A 21,244-nucleotide genomic window follows, 5' to 3' on the forward strand; every position below is an offset into this window, starting at 1 on the left:
AGTTTATCAAACCGCAAAACAAAAAAGGATAACTGTAGAGGAGTTCAAAAGGGTCATGCAATGAGAATGTCACTTAATTGGAGAATAGCTCTGTTTAGTGAGGATTAAGGGATGTCCTGGCATCTAAGGAACTCAGGAGAAAATATGAGCTAATAATAGTTCAGTTCAGCTGAAAGTGTTGGTTAAAAAAGCTCATACCAGTGTTTGTTGGATACAACTGAAAATTATAGTTCAGAAAAATCTACTAATAATATTTGCTGAATGTTGCTATTTGTGAAAAGCTGGTGTTTGTGTCTGTGAGCGAGTATAGTTTCCAGAGTCTAGGGGAGCATAGGCTCAGGAAAGTGGTGAACCAACACGGAAATAATGGTTATGCAGAATAGGATAAAATGGCTCTTAAGAGGGAGTATCAAGGTCAGACCAGTGGAATGAAGAATTGTAATTCCTTGTGAAGTCATACTGAGATTTAATTGTGATTTTCATGTCAGTTCTGAATTGCTGAAAAATCCATGGAATTGGTCTGTTGTCATTTGCTGTTTGGTGTGTGCTGTGAACTGTTGAATCACACTGTATTGTCATATGAACCTTGTGAATTCTGGGTGTTTGAAATGTTGTACATGTAGATTGTACATTATTATTTTTCTAACATTGCACAGTAAAGTTTATTGTTTGTTCAACATTGTAACATCCTGCGGCTTAATTCTCTTACTAATCCCCTGGAACTCTCACTTTGCCTATTTGAAAAATAAAAGTTATTGGTCCCTAGCTGAATTGTCCATCGTTTCCAAGGGACTCTATCAAAGGAGGTTCTTTGGCTTTCTGTCTACAGGAGAACTGCAGCAATACATTTGTCAGGAAATCTCTTGCTTCTGGTGATATTTGCCAAATTGGATGCTAGGCTTTGTAACTCTTATGATGTATTAAGTGTCCCTCCACACCCAGGCTGCAATATTTTGCTTTAACTGATTTGCAAAGACATGTTGGATATTGTCCCACAAAGAATTGCATTTATTATGACTCTGACTTTTTCCATTTTTATTCCCTGTTTTTATTGTTGTATAGTATTCATGTATGAATAACTGTGCCATTTACTGGCATGACACCACAGTGCAGTAATTTTTAGCAGACACATTTATTCCATTTTTAGATATAAACCCAAAGGAGTTGTTTCCCATGATCCTCCAGTACAGGTGCAATAAACAGCTTTTTCCATCAATTATTTCCAGTTGAAAGGTAACCCGAAAATAGAACAGGCTGCACTATAAGCAGTGATGATACACCAGGTCATGATACAGAAGATTAGATTTCTCCATACCTATCAGCGGTTACATGAGAACGTGAGTGTCCAGTCAAATGGGGAAATGAGAAATCTGAAGTGGATTTTTTTTTTCCAAATTTAGCAATCTGTTTTGTTTTTAATACATGACTAATAATATGCAGATATTGTTTTTTTTTCAGAGAATTGTATAAATGCCAGGTTCATATCTATGTAGTTTTAATTTGTGCCTTGATGGACATATTTAATGAAATGTGGTGGGTCTCAATCTATGTTCATGCCAATTAGTTGTTAATAGGTATAATGTGAGATTTATAAATTTGATTTTCGAGGAGAAAGTGAGGACTGCAGATGCTGGAGATCAGAGCTGAAAATGTGTTGCTGGAAAAGCGCAGCAGGTCAGGCAGCATCCAAGGAACAGGAGAATCGACGTTTCGGGAATATTCCTGAAGAAGGTCTTATGCCCAAAACGTCGATTCTCCTGTTCCTTGGATGCTGCCTGACCTGCTGCGCTTTTCCAGCAACACATTTTCAGTTATAAATTTGATTTGGCAATCTTCAAGGGCATATTATTCATTCAAGTAACTCTGAGTATGTACCTTAACTGGAAAATCTAGAATTGAAGTGGCATAATTAAACTGGGAGACACAGCAAGAGCATTGTTACTACTATTTATATCTATTTGAATTCTGTAATTCTCTACTGCACACATTTCCTATTTTCATTAACTATAAGCAAAATTTAGTCTTTTTAAAAAGCCCGCTTTTGGTTAGTCTCAAAAGTATGTATTAGTTTCAGTTGTACATGAAGGCAACAGCAGATTAATCAAATGAATTGAACTGCTGTCAAGGTTCCTGTGAGATTTAACCATTTGGGTCAGAGTTAGGCCTGTCTGGACAAGTAAGCCAACTTTTTTTCATAACTGATCCAAGGTGACCAAAAGTGATTCAGTTTACCCTATCTCATTTTGCTCTCTCTCTCCTCTCCCAACTGACAAAACAACATGGCCTCTGGATTCACTGTGACAAAAAGCGTGAGGCAATGTTGCTTAGAGTCTTCAGCATTTGATTTGTTTATGTTTATTTTTATTCGTTTTATTAGTTTGTTCATAGGATGGCAGTGGCACTTGTAAAATTTCACTCCAATGAGTTTTCCCCCGATATCCATTGATTTCAGTTTTACAAGAGTTACTTTCATGTTGTAGTTGGATGATAACTGTAAAAAGGAGAAAGTGAGGACTGCAGATGCTGGAGATCAGAGCTGAAAAATGTGTTGCTGGAAAAGCGCAGCAGGTCAGGCAGCATCCAAGAAGGGCTTATGCCCGAAACGTCGATTCTCCTGCTCCTTGGATGCTGCCTGACCTGTTACACTTTTCCAGCAAAACGTTTTTCAGCTCTCATAACTGTAAAAGACAGGTTAAGACATCTTCAGATAGAACAGTTGAGCGGATATCCATTTTGGCCTCCTCTTGAGGTGTGAAAATGTACAAAACTGGGCTTCAGCCAGTTCAATTCACTTTACATGATGTAAAGTGATGTCTGAGTTCATTGGAAAAAGCAAAGACTTATGGGACTGATAACATTTCAGCAGTAGCCCTGAAGCCTTGTTCTCCAGAAGTGGTCTTGAGGTCAAATCTAATGATTCTCACCCCACCTCAGGGATTCAGTTCTACCATTCCTGCATAGGTCAAGACTGGAATGAGGTCTGTATCTACATGGTCCAAATTGAAGCTAAACTGAGCATCATTAAGCAGATTATTATTGAATATGTATCGCTTGATATCACTGTCAGTGATACAGTATGTCCTTGCAGAACAAACCATCACTAACCAATGGTTAGAATAGAGTACTGCACCAATTCCCCCTTTACTCTTTTAAAACAAATTATTTTTGCAAACATGTTATGACACATGAACCCATGCCTTTTGGCTCAGAGATAGGGCCACTATTCCTGCATTACAAGGTTTCTTTTGATAATCCTCTAATCCATATTTGGAAGAATGGAGAAAGGCTTGACAGAGATCTGAACTTGTGATGACTGTTTACTTTTAACTGACTCAACCAAACGTATTATTTTTAATCACTTGTTCCGAGATATTGTGACACACCTCTGTGGCAGGTTAAGACTTGAAACCAGGTCTTCTGACCCAGAGGTAGGAATGCTACCACTGAATCACAAATTTCTAAAGTATTTTCAATCAACCTGTTCACTGTATGTTATGACATATGTGAGACAGATGGAACTCAAACTTGGACCATCTGGCCCAGTGACAGGACTGCACCACCATACAACAAGAATCCTTCATAGTCATGAATAGGAAATGTTTAGAGGGACATAGGCCAAATGCAGGCAAATGGGACAAGTTTAGTTTAGGAAATTTGGTCAGCAATAGTCTATTTCCTTGCTGTATGACTTTATGACTCTATAATCCTCCTTTCTATACTCTGTCTAAACACCTGTTGGGATAAGCAGGGTAGAGCATGAACCACTTATGAGTCTTGATATGCAGAGGCTCTTGGCTTAATCATAAGATGGAGTTTATTGCATAATAACAATAGTTAGATAAAACAATTATATTATTGAGCCAAAAATGACTCATCTGACCCCCTCCCCCCAACTTGAGCTGACTCCTCTTTACTGATTTAAGGCTGTATGATGTTATCAGTTTGAGTGAAGCTTAATGCAGTCTCCAAAGTTAACCCTTTCCAAGCTAATTCAATAGATGATACCTCCCAACACATTACCATTGAGGCAACAGCTGACTAAATCAGATTTATTCTGTTTTTGATACATTGGGCATATTCTGGGTAGATGTCAATGGTGTACCTATACTGGACTAGCTTGGCTGGAGGCATGGCCAGTTTTGGAACATAAACTGAACTGTTGTTAGGCCTGTAGAGTTTGCTTTATCCAGTGCACACAGGCATCTCTTGATGCCAGGTGAAATGGACTGAATTGGCCAAAACCAGTTTTTATGATATTTAGCATTCTTCAGGAGGAGGCCAAGATTGGTGATCCACTCAGCACTTCTAGCTGAAGATGATAGTAAAATATTTCGGCTTGCCTTTTGCAATTATATTCTGGGCTTCTTTGCTATTTTGAATATAGGGATGCTTAAGGTACATCCATTTAATTCGCTTTTCCCATTAATTTAATTGCCCACCTTGTATTTATTGCTCATTGTGGCAGGGCTGCAGAGCTTTGATCTGATACGTCAACTATATGGTTGCATCGGTATGTCAGTAGTGTGCTGTTTCCTCTCTAAGTAATCCTGTGTTATTAAGAAGCCTGATACTTCTCCTGCTACTTATTTCTGCATTCCACATTGAACTAAGATTTGTTGTTGTTTTGATAAGGAGTAATTTGAGCAGCAGATATATTAGTCATTTTGTTCATTGTTGCAGGAAAATGTAAATTAGTGTAATTTGCACTATTAGGGATTCAAAAATGTTTGGATGGTGAATTAGGAAAAATTAAAGTATGAGATTCACATCAAACATTTGTTTGACTTGACAGAGTGCATTTTATTGCATTTCGGATTTTACTTTTGTTCTGAATTTGAAGCTAAAATATTTTTATCCTAGATGGTCTCATTTCTTTTCATTAACAGTTTGATCTAAAATTTTTATTTGTGGATTGAAATCTTTTTATAGCATCTACTACTTAGAATAAAACTCCTGGGTTATCATATCCAAGAGACCTGTAAGCTTGTAGAATGTAGACAAGGTTATCGAAGATGCATTGTTACAAACACTTGTCTGCTGATCCAATATAATTTTTTATCCAGGGTGAGAGCCATACCCTGACTCCAGTCAGTCGTGAGATGATTCAGCAGTGTTGTAGAGTCATATTTGTAAAATAATGTGTATGCTATTTTTGAGTACATCAAGTTACGGGCAAAAAAATACAACCGACAGCCTTACCATTTAGCATACAGGGCGGTCTCCCATTTGCCAAAAGACATGCTGTGGAAGTCTATAGGAGTGGAAGTAAAAACAAGCTTTATCTTTTTGGACAAGTGTTTTCTCTTGCCCTATGAAGTCATAGCTGAACATAATCCCAAACTAAGCTAGTCCCACCTGCCTGCTCCTGGCCCATCCCTCCAAATCTTTGATTCATGTACTTATCTAAATCTCTTTTAAATGTTGTAATTGCATATTTTAAGATACTTCACTCAATTTTAGAAAAATATAGAAATAGGATTCAGCTGTTCAGTTCCTTGAGCCCTCTATTCATTGCCTATTCATGCATCTTGTCAGGATGCCTCTTAAACCTCTACCATTTCAGGCAGCACATTCCAGATGCTCAGTAAAAAAAACTTGCTTCTCACATCTCCTTTAAACTTTGTCCCTTTACCTATGTCTCCTAGTAATTCACATTACCAGAAAAATACTCCATTTATCCATTCTGTCCTCTTATTATATTGTATCTGTATCAGATTGCTTCCCCCAGTTTTCAGAGTTCAAATGAAAACAAACCAAGTTTGGCCAATCTCTCCTCGTAGCTAATAGCCTTCAAATCAGGCAGCATACTGGTTAACCTATTCTGAACCCTCTCCAAAGCAGCCACATTCTTCTGGTAATGTGGCTGCCAGAAACGTTTTTTTACCTGTATCTTGTATATTAGTTATTCTAAATGTTAGCCATTGCTGATCTACTATCGAACCTTTTAATGTGACTTCCCATTCACATAGTCAATTTGCTTTTCAGAGCTCATGGTTCCCTTTGTTTAGACTGAGAACTTGAGATTCTGATTGAACTACATCAGTACTAAACTTAAAATGCTATCATGTTATGGTCACTCAACTTCCATTTAGAACAACATTATGAATTGACCCTTCTTTTCAGGCATTTGATTAGGGACAGCCAGCACGGATTTGTGAAGGGTAGGTCTTGCCTTACAAGTCTTATTGAATTCTTCGAGGAGGTGACAAAGGTAATCATTTTCAGGCAATATTTCAGGCAACATCCTGGTAAATCTTCTCTGCACCCTCTCCAAAGCTTCCACATCTTTCCTAAAGTGAGGCGACCAGAACTGCACACAGTACTCCAAATGTGGCCTAACCAAAGTCCTGTACAGCTGCAACATCACTTCACGACTCTTGAATTCAATCCCTCTGCTAATGAATGATAATACACCATAGGCCTTCTTACAAACTCTATCCACCTGAGTGGCAACTTTCAAAGATCTATGTACATAGACCCCAAGATCCCTCTGTTCCTCCACCTGACTAAGAACCCTACCATTAACCCTGTATTCCGCATTCTTATTTGTTCTTCCAAAATGGACAACCTCACACTTGGCAGGGTTGAACTCCATCTGCCACTCCTCAGCCCAGCTCTGCATCATATCTAAGTCCCTTTGCAAACGACAAATACCCTCCTCACTGTCCACAACTCCACCTATCTTTGTATCATCTGCAAATTTACTGACCCACCCTTCGACTCCCTCATCCAAGTCATTAATAAAAATTACAAACAGCAGAGGACCCAGAACTGATCCCTGCGGAACTCCACTTGTAACTGGGCTCCAGGCTGAATATTTACCATCTACCACCACTCTCTGACTTCGACCAGTTAGCCAGTTTTCTATCCAATTAGCCAAATTTCCCTCTATCCCATGCCTCCTGACTTTCCGCATAAGCCTACCATGGGGTACCTTATCAAATGCCTTACTGAAATCCATGTACACTACATCCACTGCTCTACCCTCATCCACATGCTTGGTCACCTCCTCGAAGAATTCAATAAGACTTGTAAGGCAAGACCTACCCTTCACAAATCCGTGCTGGCTGTCCCTAATCAAGCAGTACCTTTCCAGATACTCATAAATCCTATCTCTCAGTCCCCTTTCCATTACTTTGCCTACCACAGAAGTAAGACTAACTGGCCTGTAATTCCCGGGGTTATCCCTATTCCCTTTTTTGAACAGGGGCACAACATTCGCTACTCTCCAGTCCCCTGGTACCACCCCCGTTGACAGTGTCCTATAACTAGCGCTCTCCTCCTCTTCCCCCTTTTCCCTTCTGAGTCTCAGAGCCAGACCTCACGCCACAGACCGCTTCACTGCAGCTTACACCTGCAAGGCTGTCCCCCCCAACAGTTTCCAAAGCTGTATACTTATTATTTAGGGGAACGACCACAGGGGAACCCTGCACTGCCTGCTTCTTCCCCTTCCCACCTCTAACTGTTACCCAGCTACCTCTGTTCTCCGGCGTAACTATGTCCCTGTAGCTTCTATCAATCACCCTCTCAGCCTCTCGAATAATCCTCAGTTCATCCAACTCCAGTTCCAGTTCCCTAACTCGTTCGGTGAGGAGCAGGATCTGACTGCATTTCCTGCAGACGAAGTCGACAGGAGTATCGGTGGTCACCCCTACCTCAAATATCCTGCAGGAGGAACATTCCACCGCCTGCGCTGCCATGACTGTACACTTTGTCTCTAAAACAAGAACACTGAGTCAATAACACTGAGTCGCTTACCTGTGGACTTTAAAGTTAGGTTAGAGGAGGAGGGTGGGAGGGAGGCCCTACGAAGTAGGGCCTGGGGTCTAGAACACACTCACTCAAATACTAATCACTTACCTTCCCGACCAGCTCTGCACTCCAACCTCACTTCCACCCAGCTCGCGCCGCTCTCTATGGTGAAAAGTCTCCCGGGTTCGCTTTTACTCGGCCGCTGCTCCACTCAAAATGGAGAATACGTCGTACGAGGATTGGTTGAGAGTTCTCGGCCTTTTCTCGTTGGAACGGCGAACGATGAGGGGTGACTTGATAGAGGTTTATAAGATGGTCAGCGGAATAGATAGAGTAGACAGTCAGAAACTTTTTCCCCGGGTACAACAGAGTGTTTACAAGGGGACATAAATTTAAAGTGAAGGGTGGAAGGTATAGGGGAGATGTCAGGGGTGGGTTCTCTACCACTCCCATGGGCAGCGCATTCCATGCCCCCACCACTCTCTGGGTAGAGTCAGAATCATTGGCGACCTTTAAGCGGCATTTGGATAGGTACATGGATGGGTGTTTAATCTAGGATAGAAGTTCGGCACGGCATCGTGGGCCGAAGGGCCTGTTCTGTGCTGTATTGTTCTATGTTCTATGTTCTTCCATTACACAACACCAGATCTAAAATAGTCTGTTGCCTGTTAGTACTAATTGGGTTTACCTAGACTATATGTAGATGAAGTCCCCCAACATTACTGTGTTAAGGTTGCACACTCCTCAATTTTCCTGGTTTTTATGCTGTGATTTACATTTTATAGGCTGCCAAAACAGCAGTGATACCGAAATTCTGCCATAATTCTTTTGCCCTTTGTGGTTTCTTAGTTCTACTCAAACTGATTCTACATCTTGAAGTTTAGAACAAAGAACATCTCTCACAACAGTATTAATGCCCTCTTTTAATTCAGGGGTCACCCCACCACATTTTCTCACCTTCCAGTCCTTTTGACTCTAATGTACCCTTGGATATTCAGATTCGAATTTGGTTTCCTTATAACCACGTCTCTATAAAGACTATGAAGTCAAAGATATGGACTCTGTTTGAGCTGACATTTCATCTTTTTTAATGGCTGTAACATGAAATTTATACACATGGAAGACCCAAAGATCCCTGAAGCAAGGATTCATTATTCTGCTGGCATCAGGTCACTACAAAAATGAAGGGGAACATGGAATGAAATTTATATTGGTTAGATGAATCCTTTGTCTTCTCCTTCCCATGAGGCCTACTACCACCAAAGGCATTCTTCTTTTTCAGAGATGGCCTGTTCAAGTGTTTTAGTTGGCGCTCTCTCTCTCACCTTTTACCACCTAACCTCCATGGAAGTCCTGGCACGGCTGCTTGAGATTATCTGCTTGACACCCTCCCTCACTGTCACTACCACCTGCTTGGCTGTTCACAAAAAGTCAGATGATACACTCATTTATAAATGGCATGCAGAATATGACACATTAATGCTGAGGCTGAAAGCTAGAGGCAGAAGACCACTCAGTTATTTTCATCATGAAGCACATAGACATGTGCAGTATGTCTTGTAGAACAGCTGTGGAAGCAGTCATAATGGGAAGGGGTAAGTGAGCAGAGGTGTGAAGAAGGGGGCTGTGGATACAACCAGTCACTGAGTGTTCATAAGGGGAAGAACATCGGAGTCACATACGTAAAAGTTTGATGACACAGGCATGCAGGCATGACACAGGCCCTCATTGTGCTGCATTGATCTTACTTGCACCTCCTGCCACCATCACTGATGGGAAGCTGCCTGATGTGTTGCTAACCCTGCTGTCAAGTAATTGTCATTGGTGTTCTTGTATACCCCCGACATAGCTCAGTCCCCAAGGATGTGCTGAGATGCCAAATGGCACAATAAAGGATCTGGCTGTTCACTGGCATGGAAAACTGAGTGATGGGAAACAAACCTTTATTGTAAATCCAAACTATGTACTTAGGTGTCAGGCATGGGCCCTCGGTGTCTTCACAAAACCTTTCTTCTTCTCTCCCTCCAGCTCTGCCTCACTGAATTCCCTGCAATGCAGATTGATGGAAGGACCCTGCTCCATAGTGAAGCATGTTGGCCCTGATGACTTGGTGGTGTGACCCTTGGGCCATTGTTGTCTGGATGGGCCATACATGCTGAGGGTCTTTGTGCCTGAGGCAAGGTGACCCTTCCCAGCCTGAATTTCCAAGGCTTGGGCAGGGTGGAGATGGAAAGCCTGATCACTTCTGTAGTCTGCTGAGTGTACATAGCTGAGGGAGTCATGTGTGTGGGTCCACCTCAGCTGGATTACTTTTAGCATGACCCTATCGCCATAAGGGGACAGAGAACTTAGACTATGGCCAGAGTTTGACCAATTTTTGATCAATTGGAACGTGTGTCCAATTCTAGACAGCATGTCTTAGAAAGATTTTAAACACAAGCACGGTGGCTCAGTGGTTAGCATTGCTGCCTCACAGCACCAGGGTCCCAGGTTCGATGCCAGCCTCAGTCTGTGTGGAGTTTGCATATTCTCCCTGTATCTACGTGAGTTTCCTCTGGGTCTCTGGTTTCCTCCCACAGGTCAGGTGAATTGGCCATTCTATATTGCCCATAGTGTTAGGTGCATTAGTCAGAGGGAAATGGATCTGGGTGGGTTACTCTTCGGAGGTTCATTGTGGACTGGTTGGGCCAAAGGGCCTGTTTCTACACTGTAGGGAATCTAATCAAACATTATAAATGAAGAAAAGATTGGCATGAATAGATCCAGGTATGAGAGACTTTAGTTATATGGAGTCATAGAGTTATACAGTACAGAAACTGACGCTTTAGTCTAACTCGCCCATGTTGGCCATGTTTCCCAAAACAAACTAGTCCCATTTATCTGTGTTTGTCCCATATCACTCTAAACCTTTCCGATTCATGTACCTATCCAAATTTCTTTTAAATGTACTTGTATCTACAACTTCCTTTCTTACTGGATTAGTGGTGCTGGAAGAGCACAGCAGTTCAGGCAGCATCCAACGAGCAGCGAAATCGACGTTTCGGGCAAAAGCCCTTCATCAGGTGTGAAAAAGTTGCCTGTCTAATCCCTTTTAAATCTTTCTCATCTCACCTTAAAAATATGTCCCCTTGTTTTGAACTCCCATACCCTAGGAAAAAGAACTTTACTATTCACCTTAACTATGCCCCTCATGATTTTACAAACCTTAAAAGGCCACCCCTCAACCTCCTATGCACCAGTGAAAAAAGTCCCAGTCTTATTCAACCTCTCCTTATAACTCAAACCCTCCAGTCCTAATGCATCCTGGTAAATCTTTTCTGAGCTCTCTCCAATTTAATAATATCCTTCCTTTTGCTTTCCTAATCACCTACTACATATACATCTTGTGGTTTTGTAAGCAGGTCAGAGGTGAGGAATACTGCAGTTAGTAACTGACCTCCTCAAAACCTGTTCACCATCTACAGAGCACAAGTCAGGAATATGATTGAATACGACCCACATGCTTGGTTGAGTGCTGTTCCAACAACACTCAAGTGGCTCGACACCATGCAGGACAAAGCAGCCCGTTTGATTGACACCATGTTCACAAGCATCCATTCACTCTCCCACTGTCAATAGCAGCAATGTGTACTATCTACAAGATGCACTGCAGAAATTCACCAAAGATTCTTAGACAGCACCTTTCAAACTGAGGACAACTTCCATCTAGAAGCATGCGGGCAAGAGAAACATGGGGACACCATAGCCTGCATGTTCCCTTCCAAGCCACTCACCATCCTGACTCCAGAACTATATCATTGTTTCTGGGTCAAAATCCTGGAAATCCCTCCCTGACTGCACTATGAAACTACCAACACCACATGGATTGCAGTGGTTCAAAAAGGTCGCCCATCACCACCTTCTTTGTGCTAACTATAGACACACAATAAATGCTGGCCAGCAAAGCCCACAGGTGAATAAAAAGAAGCCTTTTGTGATTCACATACCAGGACACCAGATCCCTCTACTATAGAGTTCTTGCCATTCAAATAGGTCTTAAAAAACATAAAGGTCGATTAACCTCCAGGACCTGATCAATTGTATCTCAGGACATTGTGGTAAACTATGGAAGAAATTATAGGGGCCCTAACAGAGATATTTGTATAATCTACAGCTATGGGTTAACGTGCCAGAGGACTGGAGGGTTGCTTTATCTAAGAAAGTCTGTCAGGAGAAGCCTGGGAACTATAGACCAGTGAGTCAGACATCAGTGGTAAGTTGTTGGAGGGGATTCTGAGAGGTCGGAATTACACGCATTTGGAGAGGCAGGAACATTGTCTACGTGCCTTTGACCAAGGTTTTGCATGGTTGACTGATTAGCAAAGTTAGATCACACAGGATTAAGGAAGAGAAATATCAGAACAGAAATATCTTGCTACAACTGTATACAGCTTTTGACGAGACTACATCTGGAGTAGTAACTCATATTGGTCACCTTATTTAAAACATAATTGCATTAAAAACAGTTTAGAGATAGTTTACTCATCTAATTCCTGTGACATTGAAGTAATTTCATGAGGAAAGCTTCAGCTGAATCCAATTGGAATTTAGAAGAAAGAAAATGTTATTGGAAAATGGATTAGGGTGCAATAATGCAAATACTGAGACCACTTCTCCTTATCAGAAAGTTTAGATCTAACAGACAGCATTTGAAAATCCAGGGTCTAGCATTTAAAACTGAGGTGATGATTTTGTTTTTTTCTCTTACTGAGTATATCCAAGAGAGTTATGGGGGATAAACAGTATTGTCGAGTTGAGGAGAAAATCAGATTAGCTGCAAATTATCTAATTGCAGAACAGACTCAGGGGACCAAATGGTCGACTCCAGCTTATAATTCTTGTGATTTTGTGAGAAGTATGCATTGGAATGAAACCTCAAATTTAGATGGAATGAGCACAAATGCCATGTGTATATCCACACTTAAGTGGGCTGAACTAAACCTTGAACCCACTAAAGATTTTAGATCAATAGTTCGTTTGTGTAGTTCCATTTTCACCACATTAATTTCATGAAATAGTTTTGTTCTACATTTCAAAATGCTGTCTGCCCAAACCAATATGTGTAGTTCACATTGTTCACTTGGCTTGATGCATATGCTGACTCCCAATTTTGGCAGGTGCTTTGGAAGCTTAAAGGTTAGATTGTATGGCACAACCCAAAAAATATTTATTCTGTTCACCAGCAGCAACAACTGTTTTAAAATTATACCTGCTAATATTCAAATGATAATGTTATCACAGGAATTGAGTACTTCTGTACATGTGTTAACAAAGTTTTTTAAAAAAAAACATTAGTTAAGCTGCAACTTTGTATTGTATTATTGTACTAAAGTTACTATTCACTTTTAATCCAAATAGTGATTCTAATGGAGAAAGGCTGTAACCGTGCATGGTGACATGTTATTGACATATCATCGGAATGATTCATAACTGAGATGCTATAATTTCAATACTTAATACTTTAAGCTCCAACCAAATTGCTGTGAGTAACCACAGAAAAATGTCATGTACTTGCCCAGATTTAGAAAGTAACCTACTAACTACATGGTGCTGATTTAAACTTCCACTTTTGCCAAACAACATTTCTGTGGCTTAATGTGTGCTTGAGCTCAGTAACCTTCAGGCTTCATTGATACCAGCATCAGTATTTCCTGGTTTACCTTTGGTAGGGAACAGTCATTCTAGTGACCGGATGGTATCCAGAGGAAGTATGGAAGTCTTGAATGTGTGTGGGGCCTATTCAGTTGCAGAAGTTCCTGGAAGATTACTTGAGGGAAATACTAACTGCCTAATGGGACTGCAGATTTTTTTAGCAGGATTATTCCCTTAGCCATTAACTCATTATATTGCTTTGATAATCAAAGGGCAACTGCTTGAGTGCAGTATTGATAAGAGGCCCAAACTGCATGACAGGATTGTGTAAAGTTACATTATTTCTGTCGAGCAATCATTTATCATTTGCTATTCTAGTTCAACATCCCTCATAATCACTAAAAGAGCTGAAAGGCCTGGAGATAGGGGATACAAAGTTGATCTAAACATTTACAAAGATTTGAAACATAACTTCTTTGAAGGAGTTCAAGGACGTATGTAAACAACCATACAGAAATCACTTATTTGGCAGATGAAGATTCAGCTAGTCAGTGTAAACAGGGTACTGTTTAGCTGAAACACCAATAGTTGCAGTCTAACTGTAGCTTAAGGAAACATAATATTCTTTACAATTGTGTAATATATGTGTATAAACATTTAGCACTGAATTCCACTCAGACTTCTGCAACATCATGCTTTTTTTTTAATGTCTGTTTATACCTCTTAAACCTCCAGACAGGAAGCAAATCATGGTTAGATTGAAGAATGAAGAACATAGGATTGGCCATCTTAGAGAAGTGAAGGCTGAGAGGCCTTTTGATAGAGCTGCTCAAGATCAGGACAGAATAGATGGTGGAAACACTTCCCATTAACAGAAGGGCCAAGAAGCAAAGGATATCACTTAAGGTGGTGGATGGAAGAACTAAAGGTGACATGAGAAAAATATTTTTTTATGCAGTGAGTTGTTAGAGTCTGGAATTCACTTTCTATGTGAGCAGTAGATTGAATTGTGACTTTCAAAGATAATTGCATGATTATCTGGAGAAAAATGGTCGCAAAGCTACAGGTAAAAGACAGGGAAATGTGATCTGTTCAGTTGCTCTTGCAGGGAATTAGCACAGGCACTTCTTTCAGTTCAACCTTTTACAGATGATTGGGTAAAAAAGTAGATGAAGAACACTTAAATCTTAAACCAGTCATGAGGGTGATTGAATATCTTTGTTCTTTATAATCCTGCCATAGATTTCATCCCAGCTGACTAGGTCTGAAACTGGTCCTTGTTGTGGTTCCACTTTTGCCAAACAATGTTTCTGCTGTTTAATGTCTGATTGAGCTCAGTAACCTTCAGGCTTCATTGATACCAGCATCAGTACTTCTGGTTTACCTTTGGCAGGGAACAGTCATTCTAGTGACAGGAAGGTATCTGGAGGAAGTATGGAAATCTTAAATGTGTGTGGAGCCTATTCAGTTGCAGAAGTTGCTGGAAGATTACTTGAGGGAAATACTAACTGTCTAATGGAACTGCAAATTTTTTAGCAGGTTTATTCCCTTAGCTATTAACTCATTATATGGTTTAACTTTGAAAGGGACCAAATGAGAACGTCCAAATTGTCATTGATATAGATCAGATTCTGATCTCCAGCTGTGTTCTTCCCTGGCTGCTTTCATGGCTACCAGTCCTGCATCCCCAATGTCTGACAGTAAAACCTGACTTAGACACTAATATGTCTAGATAGAGCTCCAAATCTGAAAGGTAAGTTAAATGAAGATAAGTTAAACCTCCTCAGTAGACCACCATCTTGGACATAGCATTCCCTCTGTAAAAAGCACAACTTGACACAAAAGCCACCCATGTAAGTCCTCATTACAACATTAGACTGCTAACAACATTAACTCACTCACACTCCGCACAGCCCCTCAGCATTCCGCCTCACTAAAATTCCTTCACCACAATATTAAATCCCCCTCCCACACTGAAATTCTTTCACCAAACTACTAAACTGCACAATACTGGTCTTGACACATCTGGATACCTTGCAAAAAAGCTTTTCATCAAAGGCCCCCTTAAAAAGAAACTAGATCTCCTCACTTCATGCTAAACACAAAGCTGGACATTTGTGGCCATGCTGAATCAACAAGGCCTTCCCTGGTCATCATGAGGCCTCAGTTCTTCTAGGTGGACCTGCAGTACCAAAAGAATCGCATCCTGCCATGTTAGAGGGAGGGACTTCCTTCACTTTTTGATTAAGTGGTGAATTGCCCTGCTTGTTTTAATTTGGCATAGCTTCAAAGAAGCTGATCTGGTGTGCTGCTATAAGTCTATTAGCCTATTATCAGTAATAGATTCTGCTATTTCCCTATTTTAAGGATGTTAAACTGGACTGTTAAAACATAGATCTGTTAAGCAGAGTCAACTTGGATGTTTGAAAGGGAAATTACGTTCAACAAACCTGTTGGAGGTTTTTTGAGGATGTTATAGATTAGAAAAGGAAGCATCAATGGATATGATTGAGCTGGATTTTCAGAAGGCTTTTGATTAGGTCCCAAATAGAAGAATAGTTCCCAAAATTAGAGTACCTGGAATGGAGGTAATGGATTAACATTTTGTTAATGAAAAGAAATTGAGATTAGGAATAAAGTGTTCATTCCCACATTGACAGGATGTGATGGATGGGATATCACAAAGACTGGTGTTTGGATCCCAGCTGTTCACAATCTATATATCAGTGATAGAAACAGTGGGCCATTCAGTCCATTAAGTCTTCTCTGCCATTTTTATACAATCACAGTTAATTGAACACATCAGTGCCTTTTACCTCGCAGTTTACCTGTAACCCCTCATGCCATTAGTAATCAGACATCAATCAATGTCTAGTTCAAACATACTTAATGACAGTCCTCTGGAATAGAAATTTCAAAGATATAATGTCTTCAAAATAAAAAGAAGTCCAAAATCTGGTCATAAATGGCATTCCCTTATTTTTAAACTGTGCTCCCTGATTCTTTCTAGACCTCCTAAGCAGGAGTAAAATCTTACCTGCATCTATTCTGTCTATCACGTTTTAATTATTTTGTGGCTTTCAATGATTTTACTTCATTTCTTGAAAGTCTTGAGAATACAGTCTTGAGAATCTGTCTTCACTGGTCTGCCCCACCATTTCAGGAACAAGTCGGATGAGCTTTCATTGCACTCCCTTTATGGCAATAATGTCCTTCTTGAGGTGAGAAGAGCAAAACTGCGCACTGTACTCATGTGGTCGAGCCAGACTTGTACACAAGTGAAGCAAGTCTTCACTATTCTTATACTCAAGTCCTCTTAACCTTCCCAATACCTTGTTGCACTTGCAATTTAGCCTTAAGTAACTTGAAAACAAGCATATCGAGGTTCCTTTGTATATATGTTTTCCAAACTCTCACCATTTAAGAAATATTCTGCATGTCTGTTCCTTCTACCAAAGTGGATAATTTCCCATTTTTCCAATTATAGTCCATCTTCCGTGTCATTGTCCACTTGCTAAGTCTGTCTAAATTAACCTGAAGCTGCTTTAGAACTTCGTCTATGCACATTTCCACTTAGCTTTGTATCATCCGCAAATTTGGAAAAATCATATTTGGTTTCCATGTCTAAATCATTTGCTATATATTGTGAACAGCTGGGGCCCTGATTACTGAAACTTCAGTACCCCACTAATCTCAACATGATAACTTGCGAACGACACATTTATTTATACTGTTTGGAGTCATAGTCATAGAGATGTACAACATGGAAACAGACAGTCCAACTCATCCATGTCAACCAGATATCCTAACCTAATCTAGTCCCATTTGGCAGCACTTAGCCTATATCCCTCTAAAGCCTTCCTATTCATATACCCATCCAGATACCTTTTGAATGTTGAAATTGTATCAGCCTTCACCAATTCCTCTGGCAGCTCATTCCATATAAGACCATAAGACCATAAGACATAGGAGTGGAAGTAAGGCCATTCGGCCCATCGAGTCCACTCCGCCATTCAATCATGGCTGATTGCATTTCAGCTCCACTTGCCAGCGTTCTCCCCGTAGCCCATATGGACCACTCTTTGTGTGAATAAGTTGCCCCTTAGGTCTCTTTTAAACTTTTCCCCTCTCAATGTAAACCTTTGCCCTCTAGTGCTGGACTCCCCCATCCCAGGGAAAAGACCTTGTCTATATATCCTATCTGTGCCCCTCATGATTTTATAAACCTCTGTAAGGTCAGCCTCTGAAGCTCCAGGGAAAAAGCTCGATCCCATTCATCTTCTCTCTAGAGCTCAAATCCTCCAACTGTGGCAACATCCTTGTATATTTTTTCTGAACCCTTTCAAGTTTAACAACATCTTTCCGATAGGAGGAAGACTAGAGTTGCGCACAGTTTTCCAAAAGTGGCCTAACCTGTACAATGTCCTGTACAGCCGCAACATGACCTCCCAACACCTATACTGCCTGTTAGCCAAATCTTTATTCATGCGTTTTTTTAACAAATCTCTTGTGGGGAACCTTATCAAAAGCCTTTTGAAAATTATTTGCATATTACATACATTGACTCCCCATTTTTATCAGTTTTGTTTGTGACATCCTCAAAAAGCTCCAAGTTCATCAAACACTATTTCTTGTTCACAAATTCACGTCTGATTATGCTCAATCAGATCATTATTGTCCACTGTCCATTTATTCCATCCTGTGTAATAGATTCTTGTATTTTTCCTCACTACTGTTGCAAGGTTTGGGTGTGGGGAACAAATGTAATGTTTCTAATATTTGTAGATGCCACAAAACTAAGTGGGAATGTGAGTTGTGAAGATGATACAACAATCCTTCAAAAACGCCTGGAATGTACTGCCAGAGGAGATGGTAGAGGCAGATACAATAGCAATGTTTAAGAGGCATCTTCACAGATATATAAATATTCAGGGATGTATATTAATAACCGCATAGAGGCAAAAGGCTTTAAGTTTAGAAAGGCATCCAGTCAGCACAGTCTTGGTGGGCTGAAGGGTTCCTGTGCTATTCTTTCTTATTTGATTTGGCCAAGCAGAGGTAGCATGTGTGGATAAATATGAGAATGTCTATTTTTGTATGAAGAACTGAGATGCAGAGTATTTCTTAAGTTGTGAAAAATTGGGAAGTGTTCATTGGGCTCTGTGTGCCCTTGTTCATAAATCACTAAAAACTAACATGTAGGTATGGTACGCAGTTAGGAAGGCAAACAGTGTATTGATCTTTTATCACAAAGATTTGTATACAAGAGTAAAGATATCTTGCTTCAATTGTATAGACCCTTGGAGAAATCATACCTGGTATACTGTATGCAGTATTTTTCCCCTTGCCTAGGGAACAGCATGCTCACCGTATAGGGAGAACAGCTGAGATTTGCCAGATAATTCCTGGAATTATCATATAAAAAGAGATTGAGGAGACTGATCCTCTTTTGTCTGGAATTTCAGAGATTGAGATGGGGTCTCATATAAACTTACAAAATTTTGAAAGAGTTAGAGTTAGATAGGGTGGATGCAAAAAGGGTATTTTTCTTGTGTGCATGAAGAGAGCGAGGAGTATAATCTCAGAATAAGAAGCACCTATTTCTGAATGCAATGTTAGAACTTTCTTCACTCTGAGGGTAACCCATCTGTGGAATTTTCTATCTTTACATCAAGGAATATGGGTATGTGCAGGAAGGTGCTATTGAGAGAAGTGATCTTGAATGATGGAGGATGCTCAAGAAGCTGATGACATATTGTTGCTCTTTTGTTTATATATGCTATGCTGCTACTGTTATGTGAGGGGATAAGTGTTTGAGAAGAATCTTTTGGTGAGGGAATTGAAATATATGGGAGTAGTTTGTGGTTGAGCCAAGGATTAATAGAATGAATAACTTGGGTGAAAAATAACAATTTGCTTTGTTTTAATCATGCTTGGGAAGTGGGCATTGGTGGCTGGCCAGCATTTGTTGCCTGCTCTTGAACTTCGTGGTTTGCTTGACCATTTTGAAGGGCAGTCGAGAGTCAACAACATTGCTGTGAGTGTGGAGTCACATGTAAGCCAGATCAGGTCCTTCCCTGAAGGACAGTAGTGAACTGAATGGGTTCTGCTGACAATACTCGATGGTTTTATGGTCATCAGTAGATTCTGAATTCCAGATTTTAAAAAATTGAATCCAAATTTTCATTGTATGCCATGACAGGATTCAAACCTGGGTCCCTAGAACGTAAGTTGAGTTTCTGGATTAAGAGTTTAGTGACAACACCACTGGGTTATCATCCCCCCCCCCCCCCCACCCCCATGTGTAATAAAGATTTGGGGAAGAATATTGTGTGGTGAATGAATGGAATAACTAGCTGAACAAGTAAGGATATATTGTAGATAATGAAAGAGAAAATGGAAATATTGTTTACTTGAATTCGTACAATGTCATATGAGCATATAGCTATGTCGGGGGATGGGAATTGCAATCAATATGGAAAGATGGTGTTGTAATTTAATTTGGGATGTAGTTTGCTTGTTGTGTGAGTATATGTTCAGGGGTGTTAGTTTTGGCAGTGATGCATCTGGTATGATGTTTGTTGAGAGCGGTGTTGGAAGCTTGGAGGGCATTCGAACATTTGTTCTTGATTTTGAGTGGATGAAGCCAGGTTTGCTTTCTAGCAGAGATTTGAGGTTGTGTTTTTGTCAATCACTTATTAGATGTTTTACTGAAATATTGGTTTTTCCCTGAGGATTTGGATGTTTTTCCCTGTGGTTTGTTAAATTTCATTGCTGCTTTTGCTGTGGGTGACAATATGTGTGTATTTTAACTGGGGAATTGTACTGTGTTTCATTAAAACTGAGTGAGGTTGAAATCTTGTGAGCAGCTGGATGTGTGTCTGAATATAATTTTTTCTTTTAGAGATAATATGATTTGAATCTGGGCACTGCATTTACTGTTCAAAGCAGAATACCAACATTCATTTCTTGAAGGTGCTGTGGTTGGAGATGTACATTAAGTCTTGTGGTTGTTTTATGTACAGCTGCTGATTAGCTTGTAAGGAACTTTGGTGATGATGCTGCTTGGCAGGGCCAAGGCTAACTATTCATCAGATTGTCTGCCCTGAATTCCTTCTCTGTCACTAAGTCAGAATGCCAGAACTTTCACCCATCAGCACTGTGGAATCATACTCACCACATGAACTGGTGTGTTCAAAGAAAAAAATACATTCCCTTATTTGCTTAAGGGAAAGGTCTTAAAGCAGAAGCAGGGGCATAGGCATCCAGGGTGGATAGCTAGAAAGAGGTTCAGAGGATGGAATGCAATCTTGAGAGAGACAAGCATTTATTGCCCACCTCCAATTTCCCTGGTAAGTCACCCTCTTAAACAGCTGCAGTCCTTGGCACACAGGGATACCTCTAGTAATATTTGGAAAGAGTTCCAAGATTTTGACTGGATGACAGTGAATGGATGACAGGTCGAGATGGTGTGTGGCTTGGGGTGGGGGTGTGGGGGGGGAGTTGTTGGTGGGGGTGGCGGGGAGAAAGAGCACTTGCTAATAAGCTTTTAAATCCATGTCCATATCCATGTTCTCAGTCCTTTGACAAATGATTTTGAACACTTATTCAAATCCCCTCTCAAACCCCTCTTTACTAAGTAGCACCGGATCACATTTTATCTGCTGTAACCTCATAGTCTAATTCATTCCAGAAGCAATTTTCTTAAATTGTTTTCTCACTCTCACTCTTATGCTGTCTGTGTGAGAGGCAAACACATGTGCATGTGAGAGACCTAGATGGCCCAGTTTCATAGTATATAACCTTTTTAGGTTGACTGGCTGATGGGCTTCAGCAAGGGTACAGGCAAGGTGGCCAATGT

General features: G+C 40.4%; 1 protein-coding gene across 3 annotated transcripts in view; it reads left to right on the forward strand.

Moving 5' to 3' along the window:
- The window catches only part of trim66 (tripartite motif containing 66), a 218,185-nt gene that overhangs the window by 54,188 nt on the left and 142,753 nt on the right, over window positions 1-21,244 (forward strand). The window contains exon 1 of one of the 3 annotated variants that reach the window (XM_072592330.1): window positions 1,322-1,337. The exons of the other annotated variants lie outside the window; for them this stretch is intronic. The gene's annotated coding sequence lies outside the window, so the exon portion shown is untranslated. Of the gene's footprint in view, window positions 1-1,321; window positions 1,338-21,244 lie in introns of those variants that run through there. 3 annotated transcript variants of the gene reach the window in all.

The sequence above is a fragment of the Chiloscyllium punctatum genome, chromosome 22 (assembly GCF_047496795.1).
Source record: "Chiloscyllium punctatum isolate Juve2018m chromosome 22, sChiPun1.3, whole genome shotgun sequence".
NCBI lineage: Eukaryota > Metazoa > Chordata > Chondrichthyes > Orectolobiformes > Hemiscylliidae > Chiloscyllium > Chiloscyllium punctatum.